This window comes from Melitaea cinxia, chromosome 21, assembly GCF_905220565.1.
Source record: "Melitaea cinxia chromosome 21, ilMelCinx1.1, whole genome shotgun sequence".
Classification (NCBI taxonomy): Eukaryota; Metazoa; Arthropoda; class Insecta; order Lepidoptera; family Nymphalidae; genus Melitaea; species Melitaea cinxia.
Genome location: NC_059414.1, coordinates 10,097,356 through 10,116,011, shown reverse-complemented (window position 1 = coordinate 10,116,011; position 18,656 = coordinate 10,097,356). Strand labels below are relative to the sequence as shown.

At 32.0% G+C, this 18,656-nt stretch overlaps 1 protein-coding gene and 1 long non-coding RNA gene across 2 annotated transcripts in view; one reads left to right on the top strand and one right to left on the bottom strand.

Moving 5' to 3' along the window:
* LOC123663850 (protein trachealess) overlaps positions 1 to 18,656 on the bottom strand; it is a 217,843-nt gene that overhangs the window by 53,070 nt on the left and 146,117 nt on the right. The gene's annotated exons all lie outside the window — the stretch shown is intronic.
* LOC123663851 lies at positions 251 to 17,173 on the top strand. Its single transcript, XR_006744713.1, has 3 exons — positions 251 to 261; positions 9,073 to 9,082; positions 17,071 to 17,173. It is a non-coding gene; the product is annotated as an uncharacterized LOC123663851 (long non-coding RNA).

Below are 18,656 nucleotides of genomic sequence, written 5' to 3'. Positions count from 1 at the left end.
AGGCAAGTGCTCTGTCCGTTGGGACTAACGATTTGCGCGCTGGCCAAATTGCCGGTCTTTAGGCGGACTTTAATAATCACGCCATATCCAATTTTCCTTTGAAGCGAGAGACGAATACCAATGGGATAAGACGTTGATTAAATGCTTGGTTACACTTGGAGAAACTAGCAATTATCAACTAGGTACTGTTTTTCTATTAAAAAATTATAATAATTCACTTACTATAACGCGATATTTAAAATTATTTTTCTTCTGTGATATGTTTTTCAAAAACACTGAAGTTTTTCTCAATTTAATTCAAATTAATTTTAATTAATCAATTTGTAAATTAGAATGTGTTTAAATAAATTTAAATAGTCGATACTTTTGACGATATTGTTTTTTTTGCTTTATATCACACAAATTTATTGTGAAATAATAATCAACAAATATTTTGGACTAACTTCAACTAAAATAAAACGTACTGAATTTATTTCCTTATTCGCTTATTCGTAGATGTGTTAAAATAAATTTAAATAATATTGGTAATAATAGTTTCGAGTATAGACACTTTTTTGTATTAAAATTTACCAGTAAGTACCTACCTCTTTTACACAAATATACTGTGAAATAAACAAATCTAACCGTCACATTATTTAATGAAACATTCACGATAGAATAAGCAATTTCTTATGCAATATCTAAATAGGGATTTTTTTCGTCTTTTATGATACTTCGAAATGTAATGACTAAATCATCGAATCGTAATAAGGTCCTCTAATATAAATGGCTTGGACAGTAAAAAGTAGAGCGAAATAATATTCATTCTGCATATAACCGTCTCGCACCCCAGTGGGCAGCGATCCCACATTTATGGACAAAAAATGGCCAATCTGCTCGACGCGTCGATACGAGCATGACTAATGGTTACTAGCCGCTTAGCAAATTGTCTGCCGGATTCGTAACGAAACTGGAAAATTGTTTCATTCATAAATGCAATAACTGGGATTTGCTTTGGACGGTTTTTTGATGAATAAAATAGCTTTTTTGGGGATAGAGATCCCAGCTGACAGTATCCAGTGGGTTTAAGTTAAGGTAATAAGGTATTTATTTATTTTCAAAATCGAATAACTTTTTTATTTTATTTTGCTTAACCAAAAAGTATGTAATCGTATTAAATAAACACGTTAATGAGCGCGCAGTTAATTTGAACTTGATACGATTATATGTAAATCATATTTTAGTAATCAGTTGTTATCAAAAAGGTACAATGAACAATTGTATAGAACGTAATAACAAAGTCAAATAAATTGAGCGAGTAAATTTAGTTTCTTAGGTTTCTCTAAATAGAGTAAAACTAACGTTGCTTAAAATTAGCAATACAAAGAGAAATGTTGGGGCCGTATTCACTGCCAATTGAAAGGAGAAGGAAATAATAGTTATTTGCAATAATCGACTGAAGGGACGGCTGATTGCGCCCGGGGCGGGAGCGAATTTTTGTCGAATTTTTTTCTGGAAACTTGTTGTTTACGAACATCGTGTTCAATACTTTCAACGACTGTTGCAGTACATTTATAGCATGTATTATTCTATTTAATATTAAATATAACGATGCCTCTATATCTATTCCAATATTTTCGAGCTTCAATGACGGTTTAGTCTACTTAGTTTTGTCTTTGTCTAACCATTTTTTTTCTTTGTTTATTTATGTGACATTAAAATTATTTGACATAAGAATCTCTAATGATAGGCGATCAATATACCACAATGAATCGATGATGACCCTCACCCTATGTCGATGCCAATTCAACCCTAAAAGAAGGTATTAAAACAACAGGGGTCACTACAAAAGTCCGTTGATGAGGTAAAGGGGGAAATAATACATCATTTTCGGGACACTTGTCCCGTTAATCCCGACTGGTCCCACTTGATTGATGGTCACCGTGCATACCACTTAGTTTCACGGAATGTCTATTAAATTTCACATACTTTTGGAGATGGTAACTAAGATATTTTTATTCCGAAGTTGTCTAGAAGCTTAGTTTACTACCTATTTATTGGTATTAATAAGGCTAAAGATGACATTCAATCACATTTTTAGTCAGGATTAGTACCTATTCATTGTAAATTGATGGACATACGGACAAATTAAAATCAGTTAAGGAATGTGATGGAACATCCCTAAGTAATATCTTATTTTTTTATGTTTAAATAAAATCCTTCGCCATGAGAGAATAACGTTAAGCTAATTACGAAAATAATACTAAAACTCTTTGCTCTTATTCTTATGACAAACCGTGATATGTCGTTGTGATAACTGCATTCCACGAGATCGCACGACAATAAAAATGTAAATGACAACTGTATCTTAACTATTTAAAAGTAAATTTGTTACATTTTGTTTTTATTCTTTTGAAATTCTACCTTGAACCCCTTTAACGCATTGTTTCTGTACATATGCTGTGATATGACAAACAAAGTTACATAAATTTTATTTTTATATTACATTCGTCTAATGATTCCATGCGGTCACACCTGCTTTTAATTATTATGCATTAAAATTATTTAACCTTTGATGTCACGGTTAAGACTCCAGTCCTATGATTCACAGCGTATTAGCACACAAAATTCCCTGATGAATAGGCGTCAATATGGTAGACTATGGCGGCCAAATAGGTAACAAAAATTAGTTAGTAGACTAAGATTCACGCCTTGAATTTTAGTTTGTCGATTGATTTGGGAAAATCGATTCGTTCTAGTCTCTTTTCATTTAAATACCTTGTTTTATTGAACAAAACAGGAAATCAAGAGAACAATTTAAAGTAATAGTTTTTTTTTTTTTTTTTTTTAAATAATTAACCATTTCACAAATACTTTTTACCGAAATAAAGTAATTCCAAAATCACATTTAAAAAAGCACCTGCATCAAACCGCATTCGAACCGCAGAAGAAAATTGTTACACTTTTTTGAAATATCAATTTTATCCATTTTATTCGCTTTTATAGTCAATGATGGTTTCGTTATGTCGAGTAATTGTTTGTCAAAATATCAGAAATGGTAACAGTAATTTGAGTTATTATAATGGTAAAAACATTAAACTAAATCATTTGCCCAACAGTTGACCTACCTTGCCTACATGCCTTGTTTAACATGGCTTGATACAGTTCTAAAATGTGATTCGGTTTTAATAATCATCATCATCATCATCATCATTCTAGCCTATTGCAGTCCACTGCTGGACATAGGCCTCCACAAGTTCGCGCCAAAAATGCGTGAACTCACGTGTTTTGGTTCGGTTCGGTTCTTATTCGGTTTTACCAATTTTTATTATTTCACTATTTATCTATAAACAATTACTTGTCTGATTCATTTGCTTAGAGTTAATTAGTAAACTACGAACAATATTTGACATAACTCAGCACAGACAACCGAACTTAAAAGAGCTATAAAATCTTAGATTTTTTGTCCAAATTGAAGAAGTTTAAAGTCTGGACTGCACCGACCAATCTTCTTCATGCATTCATCAAACTACGTGACATTGGAGAAATCACCTGTGCTAATTTATAGAAATTTGTCTATTGAAAGCCTTTATACAAAACCTAATTAACGAAATTCATACATACTATGTATAAATCTTTTTACGATTTGATTTGATTTTATACTAGCCATGACCGTGACTCCGTCCGCGTGGAATTAAAAAAAAAACGATTGTTCTGTTTCCAGAGTTACAAAATAAATAAATTTCTAAAACAAAAGTAGCCTGAGTTACTCTTTATTACATCAGCTATCTGCCAGTGGAAGTCCCGTCAAAATCAGTCCGGCTATTTCAGAGGTAAGCCGGAACAGACAGCCAGACAGACAAAAATAGTAAAAAATATTATTTTGGTATATATACTGTGTATACATCCATAGGCATTAAGTAAAAAACGCTTATTTTATTATTACAAACAGACACTCCAATTTTATTTATTTGTATACATATTTGAAATCTTTATTCTACGGAAAAAAGTCAAAATCTTCCTTCTTAAATTGAAAGTTACTTAAAGCCATTAACTAAATTATCTTTTAAACAGTACTAGACCATCAATTTGTTTATTACTTTTATACTTTAACTTATAATATTTTGAATTATATAAATGAGTTAGCTAAGTTAGCTAACTATAATAACAAATCATGTCACCATTCCTCAAACTAGAACAATCGGTGTCCATTCAAGGTTAATTACATAAGATGATATAAAGCTGACGCTAGACTATATTTTCTAAAACATCCCTAATGTATATTATAAAGACTTTTTATTAATATTTCACATATACGTCATTGTACTTACTACATTCTTTAAGAATTCATCAAAGCTAACCTAATAACTAACTTAATTTCACATTGCACTGTTAAACTATTGTTTTTGTTGTACTGCTTATCATATATTTTCTTTACTTATTTCTTTTGAATAAATAAACGAATGACATAAACAAGTCTAATAAGTTAGCGCTCTACAAGAAGTAACTAACTTTACTTTCAATTCAACGCTGAAATTATATATTGTTCAAATTAAAAATTTGACACTCAAGCCTCAAACTGAATAAGATTTCTGATCCGGAAACCAGTCAAACGTTGGCGCGCGCCTGTTGTTGTGACGACGTCGGTAACTTAAAAAAATTAATAAACATTTTTCGCTCAATTTATAACTTATTACGAGAGTCATATTTTTTTGTTAACATATTGTAGAGTCGAAACGAAGCGATAGATTGATATCTGCTATACCGTTCGTTTGATATATACGTATTGTGTTTTTTCTAGGTTATTCTATAATATATCTAGTTGAAAGTGTTAAGCCACGCAATCTGTGGTACAAAAACTCGAATGGACAGGAGCGGGACGAATTAGCGTGATTCAGCGTTCGCCCGCTGATTGAACCCACTACCGTAATATACAGTGTGTATAGATTTATAATTTATTAATTAACTGTGTCAATAATTTATAACACGTTTATAATGATGAAAATTATATGATTATATTTATTTATTATTAAAACTATAAATATTTACAATGGAATTTTAATGTAAATATTATATGTTATTATTATTTTACTAATAACCTGCAATCGTCTTACTTAAATAATTTTTCATCAAAAAAGTTCAAAATGGAGTTTAAATTTTAGTGAATTCGAAGTTTTTATTTCTAAATGACTTAATTAAAAATTGTAACCCAATGCAGGTCGTATTGGGTTTTTGATATATTTCATATTTTTACAAAGTTATCCTCATTTCAAAAATCATCCTGTACATTGACCACGAGAACAACACAAGACAAAACGTAATAGATCCATATATTCTAAAAAGGGCCGGCTATCATTTTTAAGACCAATAAAACATTAACTTTCCGTTTTAAAATATTATTACTTATATCAATCGATTAAAGTCGATTATTGAATAAAAAATTTATTATCAAGTACCAAGTTACATCGGTATCTCCTGTTAATCTTCGGTTAATGATTGCTAGGTAGCTGTAGTCTGTTGAATGGTGCTGTGTCCAATATTTATATTTTGTTGTTTTTTTTTTTTTCAAATTTGACGAATAAAAAACAGAACTCTGTATAGTTGACCTAAATTGTATTTAGTAGTCGTTTTTGATATGTTATATTTGAGAGAATGGTAAACGTTGAAATGTTTTATATTAATAATTTTATTTAAATGTAAAAACATTAATGATTTTTGTTTTTTTTCCATCTTCTTTGCTTTATTTTTTTCTGTCAATTCAAAATAGTATTAATTTGAATGCATTTTTTTTTTAATTTTTGGCATGACATATATTGTGTATGTTGTGTCTGTGTGTATGAATTAACTCATTTTATGTTCGAAAAATAATTATGACATACAGAGATTCACAAATTCGTATAACATATGAACGAAAAAAAGGTAATTATAAATTACTTATTAACGGTTCATTTTTGAATTTTTGCTTTTAAGATTAATTTTTTAACCCTAATTTTATTTTATTTATATATATAGTTTTTTATATTTTCAGTATAATAATGAAAAAACGACGTATTTCCGCGTCTGTATAAAAACAATCCTAAAAATTTATCGCACTGTCACCGTTTAATAGAATTCTAGATTGTCAGCATTTACTTATTTATTTCTAAGACTAAACTAACTTTTTACTGTTATATATTTGTAAAAAATGGTATAAAACGTTTCATAGACGAATAGTTAGTAAAAATGATTTCTTTCACGGAATAAATAACGTTTTTATACAGTAAAATATGAATATTATTAAAGAAAATAAATAATAAAAATATATTTAAAACTAGCTGACCCAGCGAACTTCGTATCGCCTAACAGTCGATTCTTTAATTTTATTAATTTTCTTTTTTTTTTAGAATTTTTCTCTCCGTAAGAACCATCCTCGTACTTCAAGGAATATTTTAAAAAAAGAATTAGTGAAATCAGTCCAACCGTTCTCGAGTTTTGCGCTTAGCAACACATTCAGCGACTCATTTTTATATTATAGATTTGGAAACATAATATTGCCTTTTGAAGTGGGTATGTGTTGTATCGACTTAATAATGTAATTTTATAGTAATAGTGAAACGAAAAGTTGTTTGAATGAATTGTTTTACTGTTAAAATAGCGCTTTATTTCAGACAGTCGTTAGTTCAGAATATAGGACGCGACTTACAGCAAAGTTAGGTTGGTTATTTAATAATTGCATTAAGAATACATTTTAAAGACCACTTTCATAGTATTAGGTACACTAATAATGTAATTAAATAACTTACACATTCAATTATTTCGTCGCACACATCTGAAGTTCCTTTCATCCAATGGAGTTATGTAGATACGCGTGTTTAGATACGGTCTTTATTTTTCAATCAAAATAGTTTAGACAACGGATGTGGGTTACTTTTTGTTTTCTTAAAATTTCTAAAGACTTTTTTAAGAAAATTTTAATTAAGTGTGAAAGGGTTCTTGAATTGACTTAAAAGATTTTGTTTTCTTATAAAAAAATATTAAAAACTTCGTAACAAATCGACGTACAATGGCAACATATGTGAAGAAATAAATAATTAATTACTTTTATGAATAATTAATATCTAACATTTCTAATATTTTATAATTTAATAGTTTTTATATAAAATACAGAATAATAATTAAATGCCATATGATCTGTAACTCATTATGGTAGTGCTGTGTGTGGACGTGCAATTCTTGCATTTAAAAAAAAATCTTAGAATTTCTTTTGAATAATACGAATTTTACGATATCAATTTTATTTGACTATTTCTATTTCATTTTTTATATACTATAATAATAGGATTCAAGACAATCAAGAACAATAAAAGTTTTTTTGGGTGAAATAAATTTTCCTTATCTTACATTTTAACTAATCTTTTGTTCTAAACAGTCTAATAAGCTTAAGTACGATGCCAATTACCTTTTCGGAAACTTTATATAATTATGTTTAAGGAGTAGCTCGTAGTTTATGGCTAATTATGAAAAGAGGTTTTATAAGTAAATAAAAAACTGCTTAAAATTATTGACAATAAAGTCGAAAACATACCGACGAAACTACATAGTCCTCATCGTACAGATTATTGAGGAACTCCTTATACTACAAAAACAAAAAAAAATACAATTAACTGTTGAGGTTTGACTTAAGTTGAATATTTATAATTTTTGTAACAATATAATTGACATTTTCAGTCACGATTCCGTGACGCTTATATGTATAGAATGTTACTTTGTTTCGCTTAATATGATACAACATAAGTAATTTGTACAAAAGCTGTGTGCTGACGGAAGCTGTGTGGTTATGGCAGTAAAGAATATAGCCACCGCCTCTCTTCTCGTGGTTGTTGTAAGAGGCGACTAATGGATAACACAGTTCCACTACCACCTTGGAACTTAAAAAGCCGACCGATGGCAGGATAACCATCCAACTGTTGACTTTGAAATATTCAGGCCGAAGACGGGCAACAGCATCTTCGGTGCGACAAAGCCAGTCCCGCGGTCACCAACCCGCATGCTCAGCATGGAGCGTGGAACTTGTGGAGACCTATGTCCAGCAGTGGACTGCGATACGCTGAAGTGATGATGATGTACAAGAACTTTATTTTATTTTATTTTTTCCTATTTTTACCTCTTTTCTAACAGACACATTTCTTACTCTACAAACGTAGCAATTGAAACTTTTGCTAATAAAATAATCTGGTATATAAAGGGATTCTTAGCTCTACCTATCTAATAATGAAAATTTCTTAGACAATGACATATCTGTCATAAGATCATTGAAATATGTACAAATATTTCTTCTCGGTTTGGATGGACATCCTTGTGGGTCTCCAATGTCTATCCTTGTGGGTCTCCATACCATCCTTGTGGGACTCCAATGTCTATCCTTGTGGGTCTCCATACCGCGCCTCGGAGATCGCGTCCCGGTTGTTATCATAAATACCTCATATTAATCGTTACTCATAATAAGGAACATATTCGCCAACCCACATTGGATCAGTGTGCTGGATTAAGCTCCAATCCTTCTCCTACATGGAGAAAGAGGCCCAGCAGTGGGATATCATAGGCTGAATGCGATTATTTATTAAATTTTATTGTAATCCTTGCAATATAATAAAAACGTATTATATTCAACTAGTTCTGCGCTCGCGCCGGTTATTGTTCAAGAGTTACGACAAGATAACATCTTAATTTACGTAACGTTGCTCTTGTGTATTCTAAATATTGTTGTTTGAAACGGAAAATCGTTTCAACCTTGACTAGTTAAGCAATATCATGTTTAGGCTCGACATTTTATTATATCTTACGAAAATGTACAACTATTAGATAATAGAGCGTGTAGGATGTCATATCACTTCCTGTCCAATCTTGTACAGAAGATAAACTTAGTTCTGTTTAAGCATTGCTTAAAAAACAATTATAAATTACTTACCTATTGTAATTCTATTTAATTTAAGTACTTTATATCAAGAAGAATGTAAGTAAATTAATAAAAAACTTAAAGCCCGTTGCCACCGTTTTTAGTGGCCTTGCTTCCTGCTCCGCGGGTTGCGGGTTCGATTTCTACCTAAGTCACAGTATAATATATGTATTTAAATAAATATTACTTCTATGTATATTTATCAAAAAAAAATAGCAATAACAGTCGGCCGTTACCTATAACACAAGCATTAAGTTGTTTACCATATGAACAGATGACGGTGTGTGTGTTGTAAGATATTTATTTATTATTTAAAAAAATCTGTGCGTAATTTTTAAGAACCTTTTAAAACCTGTCGTTATTATTATATAAATCGACTCAATCGCTTTACCAACGTGAATATTAATAATTACTAATTCTCATTTATGAATGTTAACTAGGTGATGTATACAACAATTCGTAACCAGGTGAATGAGCTACAATTACGATAAGATTAAAAAAATCTTATATGTAGTTTACATTGAATATTTTCGTATCAATTGTTTGGTATTTCTGGCATTGTTCGATTAAGTGATATATATTTTAGTGATTTATTTTTAATTATAAGTCGTAGCAACGAGTTGAAACTATAATCTATTTCACATAGGATGGGTACGGTGACATTTGACATGTTCCAATACACGCTCACTATTTTCAACAAATCGGATAAATATACATTTTTTAAAATAACCAATTAGTTTCCAAAGCAAATAATAATGCTTGATTAGATTGAAATTGTATTTATATATGCGTTTTTACATTGTAAACAAAATAAAAAAGGTACAGAAAAAATGATAACTTAAAATTACAGGCATGAAACGAAACGTTTAATGATAGGGATTGACACGTAGTAATCGGCTAAAATAAATAATCGTAACGGCCATCTTGTGAATCGCGTCATCTTACTGACTCGAGATATCTCAATCAGTACTTTCTGTCTCTTGTATGCTTCCCGTGTTTTGGTTTTGCCAGTTGCTATAGTTGTATTTGTTGCTGTTTTATTGTTGTTAAGTTCTGTTATTTTTTTTTTTAGTTATTCATTTTGTGTGTGTGGTCTGTTCTGTAAAATGCCGAAAAGAACAAAAGAAGACCGTTTCAAACAGTCCATTGGTTGTCCGCTTTCGGGAATACTTTAAACGGGAGTGAGAAAATAGCGGTCCATTATTATATGTCAACCAGATAGTGGATCAAGTTGCACAGGCACTTGAAATTAGGCGTAATACAGTGTCAAAAATTACTTCAGCCTATCGCAGTCCACTGTTGGACATAGGCCTCCACAAGCTCGTGCCAAAAAATGGCGTGAACTCATGTGTGTTGCCTATAGTCACCACGCTGGGCGGGTTGGTGACCGCAGGGCCGGCTTTGTCGCACTGAAGACGCTGTTGCCCGTCTTCGGCCTGTGTATTTCAAAGCTAGCAGTTGAATGGTTATCCCGCTATCGGTCGGCTTTGTAAGTTTCAAGGTGGTAGTGGAACTGTGTTATCCCTTAGTCGCCTCCTACGACACTCACGGGAAGAGACGCTGGTGGCTATATTCTTTATTGCCGTAGCTGCTGTAGCACACAGCTTAGTGTCAAAAATAAGTAAAGAAAAGTATGGTGACACCAATATGGAAGATAATAAGTTATCGACTCCAAAAAGAGGCAAAGGAAATAAATGTTTGGTCGTTGATGTTGAATATGATTATTAGCGGAGAAATGAGTTGCCCACAGTTTTACAATAATTAATGTCTTTGATAGGTGCTAAACGAACGACTAATAATTTGCCACGTGAGCTGTGTTAATGGGTTTGTCGATAACTCATTTTTCGCGTTTAACACCACCCTTAAAATATTATTTATTCACTATAGCGATGATTAATTTTTAATAAGCAGTTAAAAAATTTTTTTATATAATCGAATAAAGGTTAACCGTATTTGTACTCGATAATCGAATTACATCAATTAATTATGCATGGTCACCTCACTTTAGAGTTAATTTGACATGTGTCACCGTACCCATCCTACGTGAAATAGACTATAGAAGATTGACAATCCGCATTATTTAACTATAGCACTATTTATTTATAACTAAAATTAGTCAATTAAATATCCGTACAGAATTCTAAGTATTTAATATATGAACAGGCAATCATATATATATTTAATGACTACAATAATATTAACCTTTTCCAAGATTATTTTGTACAATTATCATAAAAGGTACATGAAGTCGAGAAGGTTATTCATTTTTTAACAATGTATTATATGAAGATTCTTAATGACGCCTTGCCTAGAAAATAATCAAGTCGAAAAAACAAGCTGCGACGTCGTTGAGATTAAATCTTTGTATTTTTGTAATTCTGAGGTAAATTCGCTTGACTCTCGGTCTTTATACTTTTTATTGTAATTTTTTTATTATGTTTGAGAGATGTTATTGTTCATTGAAACGTAATTTCGTGCTTACAATGTTATGAAGTTATGATTTAAGAAAATGGTTTTTTGCTTTTTGTTTTTTTTCCAATCTGTCTAAGAAGGTTTCTTATAATTTTTTTGAAGGATATGAAATTGTTGTTTCCATTTTGATACTCTTTGCATCCAGATATAACCATTAGAATTTTAATTAATTATGTATAAAATTTTTTTTTAGTTTTTATAACTTAATTTCGATAATTAAAATGTTGACGTTGCACTCTACATAATATAGAGACATTTTTTCTTAATATCCTTAGTAAGATTATTTTCTCTTATAACTAGACACAATTACAACACCAATTTCCATTCAGATCTAATCTATACAAGCACGTAAACAGAAGCCACATTAAAACAATAAAAAATAATAAAACTATAAAATGCATTTGAAGCTTAAAAATCATTTTGTTGTCAATTCGCCTTCTACATTCTTTACTATTCAAACCAAAAGACTCATAACACATAGCAATTAAAATATTCTATGACTATCGTTGAAATGTACACAAGTTGCCAATATATAGAAAACATTGTAGTAAACAATGTAGAGACCAATCTATAACTAAAAATAAAAAATATAAAGAAAAAAATGAAACGTGCCCAGGTTCGAGATGCGATTGGTTGGATGCTTGTTGCTGCCGACAGATATCCGGGCTTGTCTGTACGAACCAGGAATGAGTGAAGGCCGTGTTCAGGCCAGGGTTGAGGCCCGGCCCGGGACCCGGCAGGCCCATCACGGGCAGCCCGCCGGGCCGCTGGTGGTGATGGAACCCAGCGGACGCCACTGCGTAGTCCATTGCCACCGCTTGGTACGGCAACATTCTCACACACTATAACGTTCTTTCTCTTACTCCGATCTGACAGTTCCACTTTCCCGCGCTGTCACACCCATTTTGGCCAGTATAATCAGTTTTTAAAGTTCCATATTCAAATTAAGCGCACTAATTCTATTTTTTTTTCAAGTCTTTGTGGCGCTAGTTCAAAAATATAATGCCAATCATTTCGCTCCTAAGTTCGTTGTCACAAAAATTCACTAGTCGCGTCACTGCAGTGTCTATCGTTTCAGGCGCAGACGTTTTCAGTTAACGAACGAGTCGTCCTATTTCCGCGACCGATCATTTACGGGGCTAGCTATTCACAGGAGAAAAGTCACGCACAGCCACCCACTTAATAAATATTCTGGGCATATATCCGTTTTTACGCAGACGTGACTGGCAGTGTACTGTCCGATTTTCACGTACGGAACGCGCGGCCGATTATCGAAAACAGTTGCATACGGCCCCCTCTTTCGACCTCGGACGTGCAACTGAAACCAAGCACGCGCCAAACGCGACTCTATCACACTCGGCCTAGACACGGGCTCCGGTGCCGGCTCGGGCACCCGAGCGGGATGCCGCGCTACGGGTGAACGAGAGACGCATCGATCGGACGTCATCGCGAAGTTAAAAGCCTGCGTCGTTACACGGGCCGTAATAGGCGGTTACGTGATTGGGCGTGGCCTGGACTATTAAGTTGAATTGTCGCGCTCTGATTGGTTAAAATTGGTAGTAGTCGCCTACGTGATATGTTCAGGAATACGTTTATAGCTCGCGCTCATAGAATATAATAAGTGAGTTGTAGGTTGGATGCGCGCCAGTTGCGAGCAGTCTGCCCGATGTGGTCTCGTTCCCGATCCACGCGATGCTTTTTAATTATTGGCTAAGGGACCGTTAATAGGTTACTAAGTGGTAATCGGATCATTGAATAATAACGCGTTTCAATGAGCGCGCGAGCTGCTTGTGGTTCGCACTTGTGGGTAACTTGTATAGATTGACGCTACCAACTTGAGTAAATAGGTTTTTATATACCTTTACTTCAAATTAATGAAATTTAACAATTATTTATATAACTTATAAATTAATTGTTACTTTGAAAAAAAAACAGCTTATACTTATATTTTTCGTATATAATAAATGTGGGCACTTCTATACTATATAAATATTTTTATAACATTGTATATTAAAGATGCAATCAACTAATTATGCCACTACGAAACTATTTTATTATTTAATTACCAATTATTAAAACGACGAAGATATAAGCACTAATATCACTTAGTATTAAAAGTAGAGATAAGAATAAATAAGCGATACAACCTGAATCTATAATTTATTTACAGTCAGCAAAAAATTAGGTTATTTTAGATTTGACATCACTGCAAATAAAAACTTCTCGTTTAAATAAAAAATATTACAAAAGTACACCTACAAAAGTTTAAACGGAATAAATACCCAAAAAAACAAGTATAGAGTCGAATTCAAATAGAGCTATCACAATACATAAACAGAGTAAAAACTTGTTAATTTTTGTATAAAAAGCTTAAAGAAAGAAAATTGGCCACGCTTTGGATGCAATCGAAAGTTGGTGCTTATCACGTGGTCCCATTTAAATTTGATCGATAACTGACTTGTGTTTTTTGAGTTATTTACGTTGTATAGATATACAACGTAAATAACTCAAAAAACACAAGTCAGTTATCGATCAAATTTAAATGGGACCACGTGATAAGCACCAACTTTCGATTAAAAAAAAGAATTATCGAAATCGGTCCACTCAATAAAAAGTTATAAGGTAGATTACAACCTAGAATAAATAGTCGTGTAAGTACGCATTTTTTGTGATACTCACTCATAAAGTATTGTTCAGATCTTAATTAAAATTTAAATAGTACCACGTGGCAAACACCACTTTTGATCTTAAAAAAATCATCTGAATTGATTTTAGATTAACATGGTTACTTCAATTACTAAAACTATTCAAAAACGGGATATTAATCTTTTTTTTTTCATTTTACTTTTCTTTCACGAAACTCGTCTCGTGAACAAGACATTCGCAGTTAATGTCGAAATATCGAGCTTAAAATGATGATAATGAAAATAAAAAACATGCTAAAAACCCCGTTTTTGAATAGTTATAATCATCTTAATTGGTAAAACCCAATCAAAAGTTCTGAGGTAACATATATAAAAAAGACACAAAATTAGAAGAAGATAAAAGACGGTCAGATAACACAACTTTCAGAGACATTTCAATTTTATACGTTGATCTGAATTCCATCAGTGTGAACGAAAAATTTTTCAAAAAATTACACGCCAACTTACTAATCGACACACTCTACAATACAGTTTTAATAGATAAGTCAGTTTTAATATTTAACTCTTTTTTGATAGGTACTTATTCTATGATAAATAAGTAACTGTATCATCGTAATAGCATTTTTAAGATTTTTAACAAGACCATGACCAAAATTGTGATACAATAAAATATTTCTAGTTAAAAAAGTTCATAATTATGTTCATAATAATGATTTTGCTTATACACATTCACAAAAAAAAAATTTGACCGATTTTGACGGAACTTTCACTGGCAGATAGCTGATGTAATAAGGAGTAACTTGGCTAATTTTATTTTATAAATTTATTTATTTTATAACTTTGTGAACTGAAAAATAACTTTTTTTTTAATTCGACGCGGACGTAGTCGCGGGCACAACTAGTATTTTATATAGTTTACTAGACTATTTGTTACGACTATAAACAAATCCATTATTTTTGGAGTGAAGTATTCCTTTGATTTCTCAAATAACTTATGAAACTATAGTAAAACACCTACCAATAACAACACAATGGAAACAGTGTCTCTACATCATTCTTCATCTAAACTATATCTATATGTCCGCATTGTAAGCAGACTTAACATTGACATTCTACAATGATTAAATTATTACACGTCAAAATAGGCCTGAAGGCTCCTTACAAATATATGTGGATATTTTTCCAATGAATCCGTCTCTACTTCAATCTCCAAGATTGGGTACGTAGATAGCTCGCCACGCCCACGACGCGTCTAAATCAATACACTCCGCTAAGAGTACTAGGCGACCATACCTATTTATGTTGCTGACTTATTTCTATGAAACTTGATAAAATATTACTTATTGTTTTATCATAAAAATCTTTTTATTATATTACTTAGAAGAGAACTCTTCATATGTTTTAGTCTAAAATTCTTTACTAAAATTACAGTTTTTGTGATATCGTAAAGGCTGATACAGTTTTGTTAATTCAAAACGTCGGTAAAAGGTATACACATTATCTATACTAATATTACAAAGCTGAAGAGTTTGTTTAGTTGTTTGTTTGTTTAAACTCGCTAATCTTAGGAACTACTGATTCTCTGTCTGATTCTGAGTCTGATTTGAAAAATTCTTTCAGTATTAGATAGCCCATTTATCGAGGAATGCTATAGGCTATATATCATCACGCTGAGATCAATAGGAGCGGAGGAGGATCAATAGGTTTTTTTCCATTTGAGAGATTCACTAGTTAGCCCAATGAAACTGTTCCACGCAGACGAAGTCGCGGACAGAAGCTAGTTATCTATAAAATATATCGCTACGCTTTAAAGCTACTAGTACTAACTACTGTACTACTAAAGCTAAAAATAGCTAAAAGTATGACGATGACAAGTCTTCATTAAATTATTAAAAGGAAATTGAGTGATAAAGAAGTCCAGATGAAATGATAAATATAAAGAAGGTTTAGTAGAATTAGTTAAAATTTTTATTGAAGTAAGACTTCTATACGCACGCTTGACTTGGGGAGTAAGCTGGTAAATACGTGACGGCAGCGTTACGAAAAGTGTGATCGGGCGAGGCAAACGGAAGTGGAGAGGGAGTTATAAGTTAGATAGAGCTAAAGAATTTTCACTTCAGTCGTGTTTTCTAAAGCACACTCTTTTTTTAATGTCACGGTCGCAAAACATTTATACATATATGTATATAAAAATGTTAATTACTATTAAGAATTTTATATACAGGAAAGCAAGTTATCGATAGATACATTTTTATTTCTTAATGATTTTTCTTAAAATATTACATTAGGTACCTGTCTATGTTGAGATTTGTATTCGGGTATCCTAGATTAGAGACTATACGCATACATTTTTAAAAAATAACGAAATACAAATTAAAACGTACACACATTTAAAGGCAATGTCTTCTAAAATAATTGTGCATTAGTTGATTCGTAAAATGTAGAGTCACAATTCGTTTTTATTATCTATTAAGCGGGTTTTATATGTTTCAAAGGTTTTACTACAAATTATTTCTTAAAAATATCTTTTCTATTTTAAGTTTTTTTACTTTGCTTACTATGTACACTTCATCCATACTGTTGTTATATATTATGAGTACGTATCTAGTAATGGGTTGTTTAACGACAATGCCATAAATTAGTAGCAATCTTTTTCATTAAAACAAATCTCTGTAACGAATTAATCCATCGATTCCGTCAGTACGTAAGTTCAAGATCGTTCACGTCCGCCAGCAGTTAGTATGCCGATCACCATAGAGCTATGGTGCACAAACACATTTCCACTAACCTTCATTTGATGTTATACAAAGGTTATTTTGAAAAATTTATAACGAAACATTCTTATTGACATGAACAATGAATTGATTATTTTTATTTTTTTGTTTTTATGTCAGGCATGAGAAAAGTTAGTCTTAATAATGCTATTTTTATAAGACAGACAGTAGAGACATTACATTATTTCTTATAAAAAGAACATATAGGACACACAGAGAGAAGACGCTACTACATATATATTTATATACTAGCTGACCCCGCAAGCATTGTTTTGGCATATATGTTATCAACCCCTTTAATCCCCCCCCCCCCCCTATAATTTAGGGGTATGAAAAATAGATGTTAGCCGATTCTCAGACCTACCCAATATGCACACAAAATTTCATAAAAATCCGTCTAGGCGTTTCGGAGGAGTATGGTAACTAACATTGCGACACGAGAATTTTATATCTAAGATTTTTTACTGAATTTTTTGTTTAATCACAATAAAATATAGCCTATGTCAGTCCAGAATAGTGTAGCTTTCTGATAGTGAAAGAATTTTCGTGATCGGATCAGTATTTGCGATGATTACCCCCTACAAACAACCAAAATTAGAAACTTTACCTGTTTATAATATTAATATAGGTTACGTCACAATGAAGATATGAGTGCAGTCTAGCATAACTGCGTATGTTTATATGTATACTGCGATTATAATGAAAACATTCGTGTCCAAATGTTTTATCTTTATCGGCATCTTTAATTTTTAAGATTATTATTTTTTAATTAAAATATTAACATAACTTATAAATATTTGAAATTGTTATATTTTAGCTAAGAATTTAAAAAAGCAAGATAAAAAAGTAAGCTGAAGTATAATAAATAAACAAAGTTAATTTAGAAACATTATAATATTCATATTAAATACTCATAAGTGTAGGAATCACATTCAAGTTCAAATAACTACACACCCAAAAATAGTTAGTATTCCGTCCGCCCTTCATAGACTAATAACCAGCTCAGCTGATGCTCATTGACCTCTAATGCAACAAGCCCTCTAAAAACACGTACATATGTATATTGCTAGGCAATTGCCTAAGCCAAGTTTTATATATTTTGCTATTAGAGTTAAATTTACCATTTAAAAACCATTTTAATCGCTTATAATATGTACTTTATTTAAAACAAAAATAACAATTATCTCATTATGTGGTAATCTTAAGATTCTTCACTAATCTGAATGCGCAGAATTCTGACCACTAGATAAAAACTCCCGCCAAAATGGCAAATAATTCGCTTCACTTTGCTTCTGGACCCGGGACATCAAGGGACCAGCAAGCGATGGCTATCAAGGAATTCCTTAAGGTAGACCGCCCAGGAAAACCAGATAGACCGACACGCACACGGACCAAGACCAGTAAGGGTCAAGTAATTCGACCTAAGATCGGCCTAAAATCCTCTTAACTATGCTAAAAATGCATTCAATGAGTTCTTGGCCATAGGGGCCGTGACTCGAGTAGTCAACGCGGCCATTTGCAAAAAGATCCTTCAAACCTACCAGCGAGGTATATACATATTAATGACATATTCCAGGTTTAAACGGTAAAAGTAATATGTCTAGAAAATATGTGGCTGGACTTAGCTATGCGGGTGGATTCATGGGTGCAGTCGAAGCTGTGGGGCAAGATGTCACGTAAGAATTTTTTTAGCGGGAGATCCGATTGAGGTTGTATTGCCTTGCATGTCATTAAATAAATCTATAATCAAAAATACTTTATGTACCTATTAATTCATTGTGTTACACAACCACTATGAGATTTTTTTCACCCCATCACAACAATTTACTTACATTTTTTACGATTGTTTTC